This window comes from Montipora capricornis, chromosome 13 (assembly GCF_036669925.1).
Source record: "Montipora capricornis isolate CH-2021 chromosome 13, ASM3666992v2, whole genome shotgun sequence".
NCBI lineage: Eukaryota > Metazoa > Cnidaria > Anthozoa > Scleractinia > Acroporidae > Montipora > Montipora capricornis.
The window spans coordinates 6,777,631-6,790,130 of NC_090895.1; the positions used below are offsets into that span (position 1 = coordinate 6,777,631).

Genomic DNA, 12,500 nt, shown 5'->3' on the forward strand with positions numbered 1-12,500 from the left:
AGCAATTTTAGACTTAGATGATCCATTAATGCATCCTTTAGATAACAAAGTCTTCAGCGATTGTCAACTGTTTGTCGCATTGAACTGATTAACCTAAGTGATTATGACAGACTATCATTTTAAGATAATCTGGAATTGCCCCATTTAAACACCTTAAGAGAGAAAATTCTTATGAAAAAAAAACTCTATAGCCAGTGCAATATCAGATCATGGCATTTAGGTTTGCTTTCCCGGTAACAATAATCATTGAACATCTACTTGTCATAACTGAAAATAAAGATGTATGCAAAAATTTTGGTTTTATCAACGGAGTTGATAATGTAAATTGGCCACCGTACAGAGATTCTAAAAGCTGACGTTTCGAGCGTTAGCCCTTCGTCAGAGCGAATCCAATTCGCGATTCGCTCTGACGAAGACCTAATTCTTGTGAAAAGAAATTCTATAGCCAGTGCAATATCAGATAATGACATTTAGGTTCGCTTTCCCCGGTAACAATAATTATTGAACATCTGCTTGTCATAACTGAAAATAAAGATGTATGCAAAAATTTTGGTGTTATCAACGGAGTTGATAATGTAAATTGGCCACCGTACAGAGATTCTAAAAGCTGACGTTTCGAGCGTTAGCCCTTCGTCAGAGCGAATCCAATTCGCGATTTGCTCTGACGAAGAGCTAACGCTCGAAACGTCAGCCTTTAGAATCTCTGTACGGTGGCCAATTTACATTACCAACTCCGTTGATAAAACCAAAATGTTTGTATACTACTTCCACACCGACGCAGCACCACAGTTTCTTTAGAAACTATCCCCTTCATTCATTTGAAAATAAAGATGGCATGGTAATTTAAACCCTTTCATATTTAAAGAAAAACGGTGAAACTTAAGCTGAATTTAATATCACTGTCAACGACATCCCCTGAAACCCACCCACGACAAGGGAATTGCAGGTGGCAGGTAGCAAGTGATAATGGCTTTACTTGCTGGCGTTCTTTTCCCGAGTTAGTGGCAAAATCTCCTTTCCACAATTTGAATTGAAATTTACGCTGTGCTGCTTGTGGCAAGTAAGTTTTCATTAATACGAAATACCACCAAATACGAAATAAGTTTCATGTTTCAAAAACAAAATGCAAAAAGAAAAACGATGTCATTACGGTTTCAAGTCTCCCCGAATTAGACAGTTAATTTAGATCAATTTTCGTATTAAGTCTGATTAATTGAAACCTGCAATTCCACTTGTGTAGTTTAAAGTCAGGGGAGTGTTCTTTAAAAGGATCACTAATCCAAAGGGGCCTTTTTTCACCTTTCATAAATGAAAAGCAATGTTAAAGCGTCAATGGAGTTAACAACGGATTTTCTGAAAATACATTTAAATGCTTCTAGGGAAAAGTATGCCAGAACGAACGAAAATTAACGGGTGTTTAGTTCGATGAAATGTTATAGGTGACTAGAAAAAGAAAGAGAAAAAGAAGAGAGATCTTGTACGAGTGTGTGTTAAAATTCGCAGTTATTTTTCGAAAAATCAAGAAACGAAATTATCATCATTGTACACTGCAACCAAGATAGAGCTCCAGGAAAATCAATTTAGTCGTCATGCATCGTTTCTTAAGAAATTGCATTTTACTTGTTTTTTACATCTTTTTGTCTTTCGAAATAACGGTGGTTTTTCAAATGATTTTGTAAATAATGATGGTTGTTTATCCTGGTCATGAGCTGTTTTAATTATTATGATATGGTAGCCCGCGCAAGAATACATGCACGCATATTTTGGCGTTCTTCCTTTGCAAAAAATGCATTGTCAATGTTTATGGAACAATTGTTTAGAGTAACGTGCTTCCACCAAGCTAGTCATGTTTTACTCGAAAAGTTTACAAATCACTTAGCCAGACCGATTCAGAGTTTTTTGTAATTTACTGTGTGCTTCATTTAAGAACGTTCGCACCCAAAATGTTCCCATTTACAGATTTTTTTAAACTTGCCACGCAGAAAGGTAATGATCTACTTTTGCCAAAAAGGCAAAGGAATGGGGTGGGGGGGGGGGGGGGGGGTCACCGTGCTCGTTTTCGAGATCATGAGGTGCACTTTTAAAAGATTGCGTTACTCTAAGGCGATCTTAGCTTACAACTGTCAGCAATAAAAAAGCTGCATTAGTGAAATTTAGATCAAGTGAACGTCCTCAATTCAAAATAACTTATATAACTTAATTAACCTTTGCAGCTGATTTCTTTTTCTGAGGTGAAATAGACCTTGAAAAACGATACATATTAGTCTAAGAAAGAAAGTTTCGGTCGCATGAAACATGAAAGGCGAAATATTTGTAACTTCTCACCCACAGATTTTTTTTGTTTTTTGTCAAAAAAGGAAGTGATCTACGGAAAGAAAGATAGGGGTCACCGAGCATTCAAGAGATTAAAATCGCTGCGACGTTCTCAAAGCGATGGTGTATTCACACTGTCACGTCATTGCGTGACCTTTCCGAGAATACCTGGGTCCACAGCTATCCCATGATGCCACACGCTTTCACGTTCCATTCTTGCGCCTTTAGCATCGTGTCTACTTTCGTGGTCTGCGATGCATGACGTGTGCGTGACATGCGCGAAAAAATGCGGAGTAGCAATGGGCGCGAACGTCCTTAACAATTATTTCACAAGCGCGCTTGATATGATTGGCTATAACCAATCTCATATCCAACAGGCAGGAAAGGAATAACTGTTTTATTAAATTTTCGTTAAGATTTCAATATTTGAAGACTTGGAATTTGAAGACTTGGAAATTGAAGATTCGAAAAATTTGGAACTTTTCAGCTTGGCAACACTTGGCGCGACCAGTTTCCGTATTAGGTCGTACGATATACTGTTACTCGAGATTGAGTGATCCATTCAGGAAGCTAGAAACGCAACATCGGAGTACAAATTTCAATAAAACTAGATATACCCACTTTCAGTCAATTTTATCTTGTCATTAAGAAGTCGACCTGTGTGAGACAATTAAACTGTTTATTGCAAACAGACAATTTTAAATATAAACAGTTCTAGTGCTCCGTTGCAGGAGTCGAAATTACTAGTTCGGATGCTGTGGCACTGAACTACAGGGGACTCGTGCATCGCCTCGATTGCATAGGGTCAATAAGGCTCAATTCTGGTTCTGCTGAAGAGCAAAGGGCCGCATAAAGAATCCCTCTATATATACATGCAAAAATTTCAGCACGCTCATTGGCTGAGAACAGGTCAATTAATCCCAAACATTGGCTGAGATGGAGCGCAACAAATTGAAAGTTTAGTTAAACTGACTGACAAGAAGGTCGCGAAAGCGCAACAAAACAACGTGGCGAACAGGTTACGACAAGAAAACAACGTTTTAATTCCGGACGACATCGTTCTTAAGCGCGTTTTTCCATGCGCTCGCCTTCTGTTGATCGCTCACCATCACGCTGTTCACATCGCTTGTTTGAACCAATTTTCAGTATTTTCCACCACCGCCTCTTCTGCCTGCCTGCGACGTTTTTCTTTCTTGTTTTAGTGGGTGGCGGTTTTTCCCCCACCTTTGCTGAGGTATATATATATATATATATATATATATATATATATATATATATATACCTTTGCTGAGGGTATATATATATATCGTTTAATCCACTCTTTGCAGTTAGAACTATGTATAAACTGAATTATCAAGCGGTATCATTTACAAAACTATTAAAAATAATTAAGGTATACTAATGTAAAATCTACATAATAATTAATCTAGAAATCTAAAAGTTATAAAATCATTAGCTCTCTTGGTTCTTGCCTCCTGGCGAACGGACTTTTCACTCCCAGATCTAAGATTGTAAAGAACATTATAAACATTAGCCTGAGGGCGGAGTTTCCACGTCGCAATGAACTTCCTACTTAATGTTTCTCGCCTGACTTCTAGACTTGGAAGGCCAGATATGGTCAGGGCTTCCTTATAACCAACACCCGGGAGTATTACCTTAAGGGCTCTCCTTTGTATAGATTCTAATTTAGATCACAAATATTCAGGGATGTCTTGCCAAGCAGCCACGGCATATTCCAAAATGGATCTGACAGAGCACTTATAAATATTTAAAATATTGCTATTCGCTACACCAGCTCTTTTAAGCACTCTTAGGGTATATAAACGTTTGGCGGCCTTACAATAAATATAGTCTATGTGGTCATTCCATTTAAGATCGTCTCTGATTTTAACACCAAGTAATTTAAAAGATGAGACACGTTTGAGCTGGTGATTTCCAATACAAATAGGTGGAATTACAGAGTTCGGGTACTCCATAAAATTTATCAGCATTTCATTACACTTCCGAGGGTTTAGCTTCATCTTATGGGCAGTACAAAATGAATGTGTGTCTCTAACAGCCAAATCGAGAAGGCTTATTGAATTGCGAGGCAGGATTTCTACAACTGTGGTATCATCAACGTATTTTGCTCTCACATTCCAAGCCTTTAGGAGTCTATTTATCATAACTGAGAAAAGGGTGACACCCATCTTGGTCCCTTGGGGTATACCTCCATGGGTATGCTTCCAATCCGATAAGACATTTCCGATGCGCACGGCTTGAGTTCTATTTGTTAAAAAAGATCTTATCCAACTGAAAAGCACTGGGTCCACACCAAGCAGTGATAATTCGTCCATAAGGATCTGATGGTCAATCAAGTCAAAACCCTTAGAAAAATCTGAGAAGAAGATTCTAACACAATTATTTCCACGGTCAATAGCCTCGTGGATTGCTTGTAGGAGGTAAACAAGGGCATGTGTTGTTGAATGTCCTTTCCTAGCAAATTGTTTGGAATCAATCTTATCTCCTATCTGTTGTAGAAGCCTCCTGTTCGTAAATCCCTCCAGGATCTTTGCAATACTATTAGTAAGGGAGATTGGACGGAGATCATTATCAATCTCTTGTGGCGGGGAAATCTTGGGTACTGGTGTTACGATCGACTGTTTTAATGATCCTGGAACAAATGAATCCTGTAATGACTGATTATAAATTGCGCAAATAACAGGTGCTAACTCAGGGGCGAATACTTTGAATATTTGATTAGAAATCCCGTCAGGACCTGGAGCTTTGTTTGATGACAAGTTATTTAGATCCCTCAAGACCTCGAATTCTGACACAAGTAGGCTAGGTGGTACAATAGTATGTCTAACAGGAGATTGAACCAAGGGTGTAAATTGTTCCGTAATACTGACAAAGAAGTCATTAATTCCATTTGCTAGAGCCAAACAATCCTGAAATTGGTCCGGTTGATCAGGGCCAATAAATCTATGAAACCATTCACCTTGATCAGAAGCTTGACCTGTTAGTTGTTTAATTTGTTTCCACCATTTAGCAGGATTTGAATGCGCTAGATCCTCAACTTTGTGAGAGTAATAATGCCGCTTTGCATACTTGATCGAATGCTGAACTTTTTTACGCCAAAACTTATAAATAATCGAGTCCTTGCCAAACCTGGTAAAAGCTTGTTGACGTTTAGAAATATAATATTTGAGTTTACCAGTAACCCAGGGTTTGTCTATATATATATATATATAGCGCAAGTAGGGGGTTCCAGTTAGCTGCAGAGTGCTCGATACGTGAAGTAGAGCGAATATCCTCTGGTTCAATCCACCATACAACCTGCAAGTCAAGACCAACATCGGAAAAAAATTCATCTACCTGATCAAGAAACACTTCCACAAAGGCCACAAGCTTCACAAAATTCTAAACACGAACACAATCAAGCTTAGCTACTGCTGCACAACCAACATGACAGGCATTATCAGGCAACACAATGCGAAAGTATTAAACGCCACGAAAACACCTAACGAAGCGCGGCTATGCAATTGCAGAAACAAGCAATCATGCCCCTTAGACGGCAAATGCCTATCATCGTCTATAGTCTATAGAGCCGAAGTGACAAGCGATATCAACACCAAGATCTACTACGGAGCGTCAGAGGGAGAATTTAAAACCCGATACAACAATCACACTAAATCCTTCAGGCATAAAAAGTACTGCAGTGAGACGGAGTTATCGAGGCATATCTGGAGTCTAAAGGACAATAACATCAATTACACGCTACGCTGGGCAATAGAGTCTTTCGCCTCACCATACAAATGTGGATCAAAGAGATGCGACCTGTGCCTTACAGAAAAGTTGTACATAATAAAAGCAGATACGCGCCACCTACTGAACAAAAGAAACGAGTTAATTTCTAAATGCAGACACAAGAACAAATACCTTTTGTCGAACTTAAAATAGCACGCTCCCCTAGAGTATTAGAATGGTCTTTAAATGAGTTAGAATGCAAATGTAAGATCTGTAGCCTGATGATTGTTCAAACATGAAACTTGAAGTCGCTACGCTGTGAAGTTGTCTTTCTTGTAAACGTTATATATATATATATATATATATATATATATATACTCAACACTGGACAACTTCTGGGGAAAACTGTAATTGCCCCGAGCGGCATTTGAGCCCACGTCCCCCTGATCACTAGTCGGGTGTGATGACCACTACACTATCAGGACAACCATGCTGGCAACATGGCTGATTAATCATTTAATGTGTGGCATTTCCGTGGGACTCCCTAAGGGCCAGTTTTTCTATGTGATAACGCTGGATCAACAAGTGATTCACAGGCGGACAAGGGTAAATAATGTAAAGTGACAGTTAAGTAGATCCCTTGAGCTAACAACGTATCACGCCCAGGAGGATCGCAAATGGATTCACAGTCCAAGTTGAGGAGAAATTGACAGAAAGTTACTGGAAACTCAACACTGGACAACTTCGGGGGAAAACTGTAATTGCCCCGAGCGGGATTTGAACCCACGTCCCCCTGATCACTAGTCGGGTGTGATGACCACTACACTTTTAGGACAACCATGCTGGGGTGATACGTTGTTGGCTCAAGGGATCTACTTAACTGTCTCTCTCTCTCTCTCTCTCTCTCTCTCTCTCTCTCTCTCTCTCTCTCTCTCTCTCTCTCTCTCTCTCTCTCTCTCTCTCTCTCTCTCTCTCTCTCTCTCTCTCTCTTTCTCTCTCTATATATATATATATATATTGGCAAATCTTGAAAATAAAGTTCGTCACCTTTGATGGCCAAATTTTCTCCAACCTAACTCGACTCTGTGTCTACCTCCTCAGCAAACGAGTTCGCCGCATCGCAGAGCTCTTGGTCACGCAAAGTTGTCAGCGTCCCTAAGACACTAACAAAGTGCAATAAGAGGAAAACAGACCCCCGGAAGACATTCACAAGTAATCACATGATTCATCTTGTGTGCAATTTAGGATAAATCAGAACTAGTAAATATTTCAGTAAAATACTTCAAATTGCACTTGTAATTTGGTTAGCCTTTGAAAAATTTACTCTTGCTGACATGGCATGTCAATTGTAGCAATATTCAATATCGAGTTTCAATTCAATTTAATGAAATTCAAATTAAATTTAACGAAAATTCAAGTTTCATTCAATTAAAATTCAAGTTTAATTCAATAACAATTTTATTTTAATTCAATAAAAATTCAATAATCGGTCAGTAGGAAAGATGGACTGCGGGCTGTGGACTACGTATAAAAGACAAATGCGGACTATGGATTATAAACAACGTATAACCTGAAAATAATGCATAACATTTCATTGTGCTTTACTTCGCCAAAATATCTTATTAGAGTCAAAATAGCTCAAGCATTCCTCCATCAGGGAAAAATTTGATTTTGTCGCTTCAACATTCGTGGAGCAGCAGTCATGGCTCAGTTGGCTAGTGCGCTGCTTTCGTAGGAAAGGTCCCCGGTTCGATCCTCGGTGACTTAAACGTGTTTCTACTTTCCTCTGATCCGTGTAGCTATAGCTTTAAATACCCGTAAAACGGAGCACTGACGGAAAGAGGGGGGTAAAGGGCGCACCGTCGGCTTCCATTGATACCAGCCTCGTAGCTGAAGGAACTACTGACGTTATATAAAGTTACTTTACTTCACTTTACTTTACATTCCATTCTTAAGGTGAAAAGGTAAATACTCAAAAGATGACGTGATTCAAAACTCAAGCTTTTATTTCATGTCTGGCTTCCTGTCACAAGTATATCCTGTCACAAGTCACAAGTAAAAGCTTGGAAATTTGAAAAATACGCTAATTTCCATATCAAGTGGCTACTTCAATCATTGGATATTAAAGCAAGAAATGAGAGGCAATGCCATTAATGAATTCATTGATTCTACCTTGGATCAACACTTGAGCTGTTTTGATTTGGATTGCCATCTTAATTTACAACTGAATCTATTATTTCCTCCGCGGGGGTGTTGCCTAGAGGCAAAATCCCGAGGAAGCATCACTGTAGCTTAGAGGTACAGTGGTATAGTAGCGGAGCTCATGTACGCAAAGCGCGCCAGCGGAGCACCTCGGGTAAGACATTTTGGAAAATCTATCCATTTGAAAAATTCTGGTAACGACGTCGTATACGCCCGTCCGTTCGCTCGCCCGTTCGCCCGCCCGTACAGACTGTTAGGGTGGAGAATGGTGTTCGGACAAGTTTCCTTTGCGGGAAGTCGCATGGCCAACGTTGCATTTGGCAAGCCGCATTTTTCTGGCAGGCAATCACATTGACTGTCGTCAGTGTTCATGCTTAATCAAGACCAGTTTAGCTAAACGATTTGCGTTAGTTTCAAAAAAATCTGAGATCTTCGTCCAAAGACTGCAAACAACATTAGCCATCTAACTTCATTACTCTCGGGTGTTTTTGTTTTAACCAGTAAGAATCAGCGTTAGGGGGGGTTACGAGCAGCGAAAAGGATCAGATGTCTCTTCTAAATTACGGATTACGGTTTACGGGTCTGTGAAAGGAAAGGCCGAGCGTTTTGTTTCGCAAGGTTGTAATGGCGCTATCTTTGGACTTTGCTGCGCATCCAAAGGCTGTTTTGCCGCAAAGAATCCTTACTTGAAGAAGCAATTCCTCGGTGAACATGGGATGAGACTAAAAAAAAAAAAAAAAAAAGAAAGGTTCGTATTATTTTTGCCCCTCCATACAGATATTTATGTCAAGTTGCTTTCTCCGATTTTTAAAAAAAAAATCGAACAAAAATTCGCATCTATTCTTTGATTTCTTTAAAATGTTTTGTTCTTTCAACACGCCGTGAATTCACTTTGCACCTGAAATTGGTTTGGACTCAAAAATGCTAATACGTTTTATCCAAATGTTTGCTATCCAATAGTTTAGTTGGATGCTGAGACTTTCGTTTTTCCTGCTATTCCTTATTTTTTAAACTTACTGAAGAAAAGTCAAGCGAAGTCCGGTGAAGTTTATATTGACATTTTATACTTTACATTGAAGTTTACAAGAGAAATTGTCGTGATGAGCATGGAAATACTTTCCGTCACTACAATGGCCCACTTTCGATATATTAAAATTCGGTCCTAAACAAAAGGCATCATCTCGAGGCTCTGGGGAATAAACTCATACAAATCCCTTTATTTATTCCCCAGAGCCTCGAAATGATGCCTTTTATTTAGGACTGAATTTTAACATATCGAAAGTGGGCTATTGTCCTTACTAAAAATCGCAAACTTTTAAGGCAATTGTAGTGAAAACTATTCATCTTTTGTTTAATGTTTACGGCTGACGGGTTTTTCAGAAAGCCGTTTGTATGTTCTTCGTCTGTTATTGTTATTGACAATGACATGCTATCATTATCAGTGATCTCAAAAGTAATACTATTGACACCTTGTAGTCAAGGTTTGTAGTTTGCAATAATTTAGTCTGATGGAAGACAAGAATAAAACGAATGAAACCATTCTCAACTTAAAGAGATTTGCAGTTGATTCATGTTTATGCTTTCGCTCTGTCAAGATCACTTTTCTCAATTAAAAATAAAGTCGATTTTGCCTAGTTTTTTCGATGTTATTCAAAAAAAAAAAAAAATTAGGATAGTACCCGCACTCTAATATAGAGTATAGAAACACGGCTATGACATCACACGAATTTTGATTGGTTATGTAGTCAGGCGCGCGTTTTGATTGTCTGGTAGGAAATATGAGCGTGTATCAAGAAATTTCGTTTCAATCAAGACGTTAAAAAACCAGCATTTTCCTTCTTTTGTCGAATTATCTTTGAGAAATAATTTGTAAAAGCAATAGACGACACTTGTTTGAGTTGGGAGAATTCTCGACAGTTATGCAAACCCTCGACTGCGTCTCGGGTTTGCATAACTGTCTCGAATTCTCCCAAATACCCCTCGTGTTTAGATGAGGCTAGGGAAACACGAAAAACGTCCTCTATTGCTGAAATAGATCACGAAAATGACACCATAAAATGATGGTGCCATCTGTCACGGAGTGTCACACGTTACATGTGCAATCTAGCGTTGGAGCAGCTATTCGAAAAAGTAAGAGAATGCTTTTGCCCGCCTTCATCTTAAGTCCGGTTTTTCACGAAGGGATCGTTAAGTGGCTAAATTATCTCACGACAAGGATGATCGTTTGGTTTGAGTCGTGGGACCGTCACGATCATTTGGGAAGCAATTTGATAATTGACGAACATTGTGCAAGCGCGAACGCAGTTTTTTTTCGGGAAACGATTTGTCAGACACAGATACAGATCGCTGTTGAGAGATTGAAAGACTCAACCAGCAAGTCTTGTTAGAAAACGATTGAAGAGAAACATTAGTGCTTTGTAAAGTATTTACAAGGCAAACGATCGGTGTTGTTCCAAATATGAACATATTGAAAGCTCGCGAAGGTATGCTGTCGTGAAGAGGTTGTTGTTTAGAACGAACTAATCTTGAACACGACTTTGAATTGAAAAAAAAAGGCCACATTATTGTATTTTTGCTGGATTTTTGAGACCGTCAATTTCAGTTCTTTCAAAGTGCTAGGCGGTAAAATTTTGGAAAAATTATCGGAACATAGAAAACTCTTAAACATGCAAAACCATGTCATAGGTAGCTTCATTGTTGGGAATACTCTAAACATTGCTGAATTCTAATTTTGTTACCAGAAGAGTTTTCTTCACAATTTTTTCACTCGATGTACCTTTTATTAATAATACCGTGACACCGTTTCAGCCCATTCATCCGATCAGATTTTATCACTTTTTGTTTCTTACTATTCATTTGGTCATTTAATCCTATAACTACGATTATATAATCCAGACCGCGTTGCCCGAAGAGTGGTTACCGCCTATAGCCAGTGTTAAATACCATGGAAACCTATAGGTGTTGATACATCTTAATAAACGGTTAGCGCTAACCAGGCTTTGAGCAACCGGTCCTAGATCAAGGACATCTAAATGAAGCATTGACATTAAACAGTGCAACATCAGGGGTTATTCACGTTACTCAATACTGAAAACTTCATCCCTTACAATATGCTGCATTTTTTAACAATGGCGGCAACATTGGGGTAAAATTTGACCTTACGTTTCCTTTATTTTCTATTTCGACTGGTACACCATCGTGTCCGCCATGAACATACCATCTAGTCACAACCCTTTTCCTTTTCGGTACTATTCGTTTTCTCCCCGGTTCAACATCAGTTGTTCTGTTTGTAAAATGGCCACCCCTTTACCTTTACCTGGGCCCTGGAAACATTGAATTCTACGTACAGCTATACTTAACAGCGGGGGCAGGTGTAGCGTCAACTATTACTAGTCTTTATTTCAAATTTACCCTATAATTTAGTCACAAAATACAAATAACAAGCGCTTCTGAATATCACCTTAATTCTGGGTCAGTACTTTTCACAGATTGCATTCAGTGAACTGCCGCGATCGAGTCGTTCCATTCATAGTTTTCATAGAAACACCATTGATTTGAAGTGCGGGTTATTGACGACAGATAAAAGTGATCCTCCCACATGTCTGGGCAGTTTAGTAATTGTCTCTTATAGACACCAAATAAATTTCAGGCAGTGTCAACGGGATTCGAACCCATCACCTCTGCGATGCCGGTCCATTGCTATCAACTGAGCTATAAAACCACTCAGTTGGCAGGAGTTCAACTTGTTGGGCTCATTTGTCCCCTTGTAAGGAGCGATCAATAAAAAAGAATCAGTGCGGATTTAAGCGGAAAGATAGAAGTGATCCTCGCACTTATCTCAAAAATTTAAATTTGCACTTCTAAGAATTGAATGTTGAAGCGACAAACACGTTTTTTTTTTCTCTCCAACTTTTTTTCTCGTTTACCTCTCCCTCTGAAATTCAATTCCACTACAGTATTCGATGTCATCGCAATAATGGCGGTCGCGGTCATGTTTCTACCGGCTCCGCTGTTTTTGCTTTATTTTTTTTTTCTTATGGATTTCAGTCCTTACGGCATGCTTTATTCTAGTCGATCGGATTTATCTGACGTCTGGCTTTCTGGAAGTATTGGTTTTCCTTTTTTTTGTTGGTGCAAATTGTCATTATTTGAACTCATTGTTGATGTATCGGACTCGCCATCTTGGATTTAGACTGGCACGGCGCCGTGGCTTTTTCCAGTCGTCAATTAGTCATTATCCGAATTCTGTTTCCACT

At 39.0% G+C, this 12,500-nt stretch overlaps 1 protein-coding gene across 2 annotated transcripts in view; it reads left to right on the plus strand.

Annotated features, from left to right (window-relative positions):
* The first annotated feature begins 950 nt into the window (after positions 1 to 950).
* The window catches only part of LOC138029787 (protein kinase C-binding protein NELL2-like), a 47,673-nt gene continuing 36,123 nt past the window's right edge, over positions 951 to 12,500 (plus strand). For both annotated transcript variants that reach the window (XM_068877610.1, XM_068877611.1), the window contains exon 1: positions 951 to 1,060. The gene's annotated coding sequence lies outside the window, so the exon portion shown is untranslated. The remainder of the gene's footprint in view (positions 1,061 to 12,500) is intronic.